Below are 9,099 nucleotides of genomic sequence, written 5' to 3' on the forward strand. Positions count from 1 at the left end.
TCTTAACTCACCTGATTTAACTAATCAGCTCATTATCCAGCTCTTTAAGAGTAGAGTGCTATGTTGGACCATCGTTTGAGGCTACAACAGCTTCAACTTCTATGGGAGGAAGGCTTTTCACAAGGTTTAGGAGTGTGTTTATGGGATTTTTTGACCAATCTTCCAGAAGAGTCAATACTTTTGTCAATGATGTATGTTAAAGGTGTCCTTCCGCTAAAATTAACTTTTTCATTTTTCTTTTTGTTTGTGAAATACAGTAGGTCTCTCTGAGCTGTTTATGATGCTGCACATGAAACTCTTCCTCAATCTTCATTGTCTGCAGCAGCTAGCAAAAGAAAAAAAATCAGAAAAAACAAGTCGATCAGGAAAAGCACTGTGTCTACGTCAACCTGTGAATTGTTTTCATGGCCCCGCCCACCTTGGCTCGGGACCTCCTACAGGCAGAGCTGAAGCCAGGCAGCGACGCCATCTCGTTAGATAGGAGCTACCTAACAGCGCTAAGAAGAGCATGCAGTTCATACCTGTGTTATTTGTGCGAATATCACATCAGTGTTTATATATCTATATATATATATGCTTATCAGTAATTCAGAGCTAAGGAACAAATGGTTAGAATTTGTCTATGGAGGAAAAACAACACCAGCCAAGTACAGTTGAGATAGGTAGGTGTATGTTTAGAACAGTTCTATTTACACTAGTTAAAAGTAAAAAGATTTTGACTTTCTGAACCTGGACTACCCACCTCTGTGTGTAAGTATCTATAGATTTACATAGGATCTCCAGTGGATTTTGCATTTTACATTTTACAGAGACTCTAAGACTAGGTCAGTGTCTGAGCTGCACTTAGCAGGGCATTATTACACATGTTGTAAAATAACATATGACATTGCAAAGACTGTTATTAGGGTAAGGATGTCTTTATTTTAAAATGATTCTAACTGTTGTCTGTCTCATTCATGCCTCCTGGTGTCGCGGTGCTGTTAAGCCAATCAGAGGCGATATGTTTGCATGTACAAATATTCATGAGCAAGAGCTGAAATCACATCGTTTCTCCTAAGCCCCCCATCCCCCCCACAACCCTCCATGGGACCAAAGCAGTGTTATACAGGATCACTAAAGCACTTTTTTTCGAATGACATTTTGAGATGAGACCTTTAAGATTATATTAGACAAATTCCAAAACATTCAGTCCATATGTTGGGTGTAGATTTGACCAATTAAGTATATTTTGTAATATTTCTATTAAAGTTTGACCATTTAGAAATCTTTTTTTGCCAGACTGTCTCTATGATTAATCAGCCGTGTTCCTGTTGACGTGTTTTTGACTCACCCGCAGCACATGTGTGCGTAATCAGGGGAAGGTCAGTAGTTTAGTCTGTAGTTTAGAGGGGAACTAGCTGATCTGTAATGCTCTGAGAGAACAAGGAACTGCAGTCCTTTCTGAACACAGAGCAATCTGAGTGTAATCAGCACTCAGCACATTATCAGTGACTCAGCACAAAGCTCTGACCTCATGTTGTTGGAGCATGTTTAAAAATGCTGACCTATAGTTACTGAGTTACTGTGCTTTTAGCAATCAGCCTAGTCATGGAGCAATGGAACTATTAGACCAGTGTGCTGACTACCAAACAATGCTGCATCAGTGGCTGACTTCACATCTAGTGTTCAGTAATTGGAAATCCCCAAATTGGGGCGAAAATTGGGGCGAAAATTGGGGGGGGGATAAATAAATAATAATAAAAAAAACTGTAATTAGGCACACCTTCATCTGCTTGTTCATCTGCTTGAGTTTATTAAATAAGTTATATAATTATATAGTTTTCTTAATATAATATCAGCAAAGTTGATCTTAATAAGAGACTCCAAGCTGTGGTATAAACGTGGATTAAACCGGTGCTCTCCTAAAAATGAGGCCAGTGGTACGTCTCTTTATTAATAGAGCTCTAGAACAGGGGTGTCCAAACTTTTTTGTTGGGGGCCAGAAGGAGAAATCTATTTGAAGTCACGGGCCACAGACTCTATAATAAAACAAATAATGAAATATACCACTTTAAATAATACTTTTTTCCTGATTATTTCATTTACACACATTTTACTTTATTTGACAGTGTTGTGTAAACTAAGATTTTTCAAATTGATGTTTAATTTCATGATGTCTCTTAATATTAAACTCCTTAATTGAGGCAACTTTTAGACTCTTTGCCCCAATTTCTGTGCTAGAAATGTGCACCCTCTCCGCTTTTAGACTCTTTGGCCTGATTTTCTGCGCTAGAAATACGCACCCTCTCCGCTTTTAGACTCTTTGGCCCGTTTCTGACACCTAGCATTCAAACTTTGAATCTCACATTATAAAAACCTGCTTAACAGCGGGCCAACTTTCATTCTATTTCTAAAATACCTCGCGGGCCGCTCCAAAAAAGGAAACGGGCCACAAATGGCCCGCAGGCCGTAGTTTGGACACCCCTGCACTAGTGTGTATGGAGACCCCAAATCAAACTCTAAAGAAAAAAAAGAATAATAAATAGTCAAATACAGTTTATTTTTCTATTTAATAATATTTCCTCAGTAAATTGTAACATTAAATACATTTAACACCACACAAAATATATAACTTAACCCTAAACTCTTCTAGGTGTGTTATGATAAAACCCACTAGATGTCACAATATGTTTTTTCAACTGTATTTTTTTTTTTTTCAATTCTTACTGTCTGTGTAAATCATTCAACACACATTTTTTGTTTTAATTTTTTGGTGTCATTTTTGAAGGTAAGCACATATTCTAAGGCTGTAGAGTGTATATAGTGGCCCCAAATACAAGATAGTCCAGTGTATTTTTATATTCCTCTATATATTATATTATCATGCAGTCGAACAAAACAAGAATATATAAATTCAATACACAACTTTAATTTAAAGCTGATGTCTGTAAATTTTGGGATTTAGGAGATTTGGAGCCCTCTCTGGTGAGAATGGGTAATTGCACCGAGCATGCCGAAGAATCATTTTAAACTGGGCGGGTGTGATGCGGTCTCCTTTTAGAGATGATGAATCCGATTCCAGGTTATGTTCAGTCAAAGACAGAGAGAGAGAGATAGAGAGAGAGAGATCAGTCAGAAACTTCACTCTTTCATTTCTTTGGTTTTACTATGAGTGAATGGAGGAGCTACTGAGCTCTGAGTTTCCTCTTCTGAAGTCCCTGTTGCTCCACCAGCCGTTTGCGTTCAGTAAAACTGAGCCGAAGTATGTAAAGACGTGTGACGTGGCCAGAAAAAGAGAAGAACTCCCGCGAAAAGCGACTCGACACCCCAGTATTTTAAGAATGAATATTTTAGGCCTAGCAGGGATGGTCGTTCCACAACACTGGTACCATTAAACACAATATTTTATACATATTCTTCTCCACTCAGAAATGCTTCTGCTTACAGTTTAGAAACAAAATCATATTGACTGACGCTTTAATTTTTTTATTTTAAATTTTGAATCACAGTTTTATTAAAGAAAGTGTAGAAACGAATTAAACCTGATTATATCGTCTCTACAAATCTCTTTTTATAGAGGTATTTAATAGAGGTATATATTTCAAAACTTGGGGTCTTAAAAAAAAGGTAATAATAATAGAAAAAAAGCTTAATAATCACTCTAATTATTTGTATTAGTGCCCTAAAAATAATAAAGTATTCCAATATGATTTCCCTTGATAATATAGTTATAGTTTAACATTAAACACTGCCAAACATTAGCTTAAAGATGCAGTAGAGGATCAAGGTTTCAGAAATGTGAATATTCTGCTGCTGCAGGTCTTCATAACTTGGTAATGTTCTTTACAGTGAGACGGAAGAGATCAGAAGAAATTTCAGGTAGATACTAGAAAATTAAAGAGAGAAAAGTTATAATCATTGATACAAATTAAAATATTCACTGAAAACTGCTGAAATTGAGCAGCATGACTGATTACCTGCTTCAGAAGCTGCTTAGCCACGGTGGCGTTCAGTTCTTTAAAACACTTCACCTTCAGCCTCAGTCCTGTTACCACTGGATAATCTGAGAGGAGAGAGAAGCACATTAAACACACATTAATCAGATCTTAACGATAGATTTACAAAAAAAGAGAGAATTCTACAGCCTACAACTAACTGGTATTTAGAATTTAGCATTTACACTATAAAGGAACACATAAGGAATCATGTAGTTACTTAGAAGTGTTAAACTTACTGTTCTAAAATACTCTGTAAAGCATTTAGGTCCTGATGAGTGCCAGTTCCATCATAACATTTTGGTGGTCTTTGCGGTGACTACACTTGAGGATACTTTCAAAGTTCTTGAATTTTCATATTGATTGACCTTTATTTCTTAAAGTATTTTTTTCCTTTACTTAGTTTTAGAATTTTAGAAAATTAGGCTAAACACTTTTTTTCTTTATTTAGTTGAGTAGTTGTTGCTTCTCATAATCTGGACATTACTCAAATAGAGCTATTCACTGTATACCTGTAACTCTACCTCTTCACTACTTTACAACTGATGCTCTCAAACACTTTATTAACATTAAGAGGCAAGAAATTCAAGTAATTAACTCTTGATGAGTTCAGCACAGCTGTTAACTGAAAGCCTGAAATTCCAGCTGACTCTACCTCATAAAGCTGACTGAGAAAATCCAGCAGTGATGTTTAAATATGTCTAATCTAAGCAGGAAGGGCTACTTCGAAACTTTTAAAATATAAAACATATTCTGGTTTGTTACAAAATAACTTCAATGTTTTCTTTATAGTTTTGATGACTTTAATACTGAATTAAGTGTACTCAAACTTTTTACTGGTACTTTAACTCCCTAATAATCCAGGTAACTCATAGTTAATAAAGTTCCTGTTTAAAACATCAACCTGCCCAGAGAGCAGAGATTGTGATAATTAATGTGTATTGTCCTTGTTTAGTAGGTATACAAGATTTCTGATTCAATTTAATCATAATTCAGATTCACATCTTTAAGTTAGAAAAAAATTCTAATCCAGTCAGACTGCTTTAACTTGGTCATATATCTTTTGATAAAAGGTCTCTGGTTATTGATTTGATTTGGAGCTAGTCTGCCTGCAGAAGTCTGTAGATGCTGAGAGGTGTGTTGGAGTTTGGACGTACTGTACTGCTGTGTTGTGGTCTTCTGAGTGGTGGCGGAAGTCTCAGGGTTTGTGAAGACTGGTTCTTCTGATACAGTTGGAGAAGTTTCATAGGCTGTAACAGACGACCATCAGCTTAATTACAATTTAAACACACTTTATACTTTTATTTGGTAAATTAGATTTTTTTAGACGTTTTCTGAATGGTCTGCAGTTTGCTCAGAATTTTGGACAACCATGATAAATAAACCAACCAACCAACCAACCAATCAACCAATCAACCAACCAACCAACCAATCAACCAACCAATCACCCAATCAACCAATCAACCAATCAACCAACCAACCAACCAACCAACCAACCAATCAACCAATCAACCAACCAACCAACCAATCAACCAATCAACCAACCAACCAACCAACCAACCAACCAATCAACCAACCAAAAGCAGATGTAGTTGGAAAATTTAAATAAAAAATAGTGTTTCTATTCGTTTCTAAATTCTGTATTTCATTCCTAAAATCACTATCTGCTCAAATTCATTTAATTTATTAATAAACATCAATTCCTGCATTTGAGGCCGGTAACACATTCCAAAAAAAAAAAAAAATGAAGAACTGTAAAGCATTTACCACTTTGCTATGTCACCAGTACAGTACAACACTTAAAACATGTTTGACACAAAGGAATTTAAATTAAATGTAATAAAATCAGTATTTGCATCTTATACGTCCCATGCCATACAGATCTACTAGTCTATTGCATCTCTAAATAGTAGAATATCATTTAAAAGTTATTTTATTTCAGTAATTCAGTTCAAAATTTGAAACTCATATATTATATAGATGTATTACACACAGAGTGATTATCTATTTTAAGTGTTTATTTATTTAATTGTTGATATAAATTATGGCTTACAGCCAATGAAAACCCAAAAATCAGTGTCTCAGAAAATTTGAATATTGTATAAGACCAACTGGTATTTTTGTCCTGCTGGAAAATGAAATCTGCAAATCCTGAAAAGTTGTCAGCAGAGGGACACATTTTATAGAGATGCAGATTTCATTTTCCAGCAGGACTTGGCACACTGCCCACACTGCCAAAAGTACCACTTGGTCTTATATAATAGTCTTATATAATGGTCTTATATAATCATTTTTTGAGACACTGATTTTTGGGTTTTCATTGGCTGTAAGCCATAATTTAAATCAACAATAAAATAAATAAACACTTAAAATAGATCACTCTGTGTGTAATACAACTATATAATATATGAGTTTTACATTTTACATTTTTGAATTACTGAAATAAACTAAATACTTTTTTTTCTATGATGTTCTACTAGTAGAGCTTCTTTATGAACAATACAGTTCAGTTAAAAATGTTTGGTATTAAAACTGGTTTTTACAATGTGTGTCAGACTGACAGCTTACATCCTCTCAGGTAGCAATTAAAACAAAAGAACAACACTGACACTCCCAAACATCAGTCTACAGCCGGGTGAGCAGAACCAGATCTGTCACTGATTCAACACTTCAGCAGACCACAGGAATTCCACCCAGTCTGTGAGAGAGAGACTGAACTGGGCAGGACTCTCTGAGTAACAGGACTGATGCTGTTATTAGGTCACGGGGACACGTACCAACTAAGTATTAAAAAGATTTTCTATCTTGTGATTGTTAAAGTTTTACTACTATTATTTCAACCATGAGATCTACGCAATTAATCATAAATACTGTAATACAAAAAAATAATAGTGTTTTTTTTTGGTCGTGTAATGTTCCTGACACTGGCCTATTTTAGATAAGATACAAATACAGACATTAAGAGTAAGTACTAAAAGACACTAAAATTCATTAACCTAAATACATTTTTAGTATTTGTATTAACTGACTGATGTTGCATAAAAAAAATCTATAATAAAAATAAGTAGACCTGAACCCCATTGAAAACCTCAGTAATGTAAAATAGAGAGGTAGATGGTAGGTCACAAGCATGCAATAAAAGGAGTAAAGCAGCATAAAGTTATCCAAAAGCAGTGTGTAAGACTGGTGGAGGAACAGAACATGATGCCAAGATGCATGAAAACTGTGATTAAAAATCAGGGTAATTCCACCAAATATTGATTTCTGAACTCTTAAAACATTAATGTTGTTTCTAAATTAATTTAAAGCTCTGCATTTTTTTTTTCGCTATTTTGACCATTTCTCATTTTCTGCTAATAAATGCTCTAAATTACAATATTTTTATTTGGAATTTGGGAAAAATGTTGTCTGTAGTTTATAGTTAATTTAACAAAATAAATAGTAAAATCAGATAAACTGATCATTTTCAAGTAGTCTCTTACTTATTTATATTTACAGTGTCTCACAAAAGTGAGTGAATGCTTCAATTTTATTGAGGTGAATATTTTATTACATATTTTTATGAAGACACAATATTTTAATACAATGTAAAGTATTCATTGTACAGCTACAGTATAACAGTTTAAATTTGCTTTTCCCAAAAAAATATCTTACAATAAGACACAGAATGTCTGAACTGCTGGCAACAAAAGTGAACACACCTCTAAGTAAAAAATGTTTTTTTTTTTTTTTTTTTTTTTTACAATTTAAAAATCCATGTAGTCATGGGTTAATCAGAATGTATAATAAATACTTTACTCTAAAATGACTCATATTTCTGTAGGTGGATATGATAAATCAGCTTCCCTCCTCCACTACAGCATCTACTGCATTCAGGGGTGTCCAAACTTTTTTCGTTGGGGACCAGTAGAAATATATTTGAAGTCACGGGCCACACACTCTTTAATAAAACAAATAATGAAATATACCACTTTAAATAATACATTTTCCTGATTCCTTTCATTTACACACCATTTTACTTGACTTACTATTTTTATCTATCTTTGATAGTGTTGTATAAGATTTTTCAAATTGATGTTTCATTTCATGATGTCTCTTAATATTAAACTCCTTAATTACGGCAACTTTTAGACTCTTTGGCCCGTTTTTCTGCGCTAGAAATGCGCACCCTCTCCGCTTTTAGACTCTTTGGCCCTGTTTTTCTGTGCTAGAAATGCGCACTCTCTCCGCTTTTAGACTCTTTGCCCCGTTTTTCTGCGCTAGAAATGCGCACCCTCTCCGCTTTTAGACTCTTTGGCCCTGTTTTTCTGTGCTAGAAATGCGCACTCTCTCCGCTTTTAGGCTCTTTGGCCCGTTTTTCTGCTCTACAACTTCACTCTCGCTGCTTTTAGACTCTTTGGCCCGTTTTTCTGTGCTAGAAATGCGCACTCTCTGCTTTTAGACTCTTTGGCCCGTTTTTCTGCGCTAGAAATGCGCACTCTCTCCGCTTTTAGACTCTTTGGCCCGTTTCTGACACCTAGCGTTCAAATTTGAATCTCACATTATAAAAACCTGCTTAACAGCGGGCCAACTTTCATTCTAATTCATCTCCAAAAAAGGAAACGCGCCGCAAATGGCCCGCGGGCCATAGTTTGGACACCTCTACTCCAGATCATTCCACTATACAGAGCTTCCATTATAAACTATAATCTAAACCTCTCTCTGATAAACTCTGACAATATTAAAACACCAAAACTACAAACTGTGTGTGTGTTAGAGACGTACCTCCATACTGCCCTGCAGTAAAAGCCAGGGATGCCGCGAGGAGCATGAAGAGGAGCATGTTCTTCTGTCTGCTCTCAGTGTTGGTGTGGAGCGTTAACCTGAGATGCTCCCTTAACCTGTTCAACAGTTTTAGCAACCAGCACTTCCAGTAAAGCTGCCACTCATCTCAGAAAATCTGAGTTCTGTATTAGAGAAGCTCCACCCACGGCTGAGCTGATCACCAACAATAGCTGTCAAAAGTTCTCGACACACCCAGCTGAGTAATCTTAATGACGTTTTATTTTTAAGACAAATATAAACAGGTTTCTGTTTTTGCTTTTGTCTTTATTTTCAGAACAAATAAAAATAATCAATAAATTTT

The 9,099-nt window shown here is 35.3% G+C and overlaps 1 long non-coding RNA gene across 1 annotated transcript; it reads right to left on the reverse strand.

Annotated features, from left to right (window-relative positions):
- Positions 1-2,530: 2,530 nt before the first annotated feature.
- Positions 2,531-8,902, reverse strand: LOC111194271 (uncharacterized). Its single transcript, XR_002651006.2, has 4 exons — positions 8,739-8,902; positions 5,132-5,224; positions 3,957-4,042; positions 2,531-3,865 (listed from the first exon to the last, which is right to left on the reverse strand). It is a non-coding gene; the product is annotated as an uncharacterized LOC111194271 (long non-coding RNA).
- Positions 8,903-9,099: the final 197 nt, after the last annotated feature.

Source organism: Astyanax mexicanus, chromosome 8 (genome assembly GCF_023375975.1).
Source record: "Astyanax mexicanus isolate ESR-SI-001 chromosome 8, AstMex3_surface, whole genome shotgun sequence".
NCBI lineage: Eukaryota > Metazoa > Chordata > Actinopteri > Characiformes > Acestrorhamphidae > Astyanax > Astyanax mexicanus.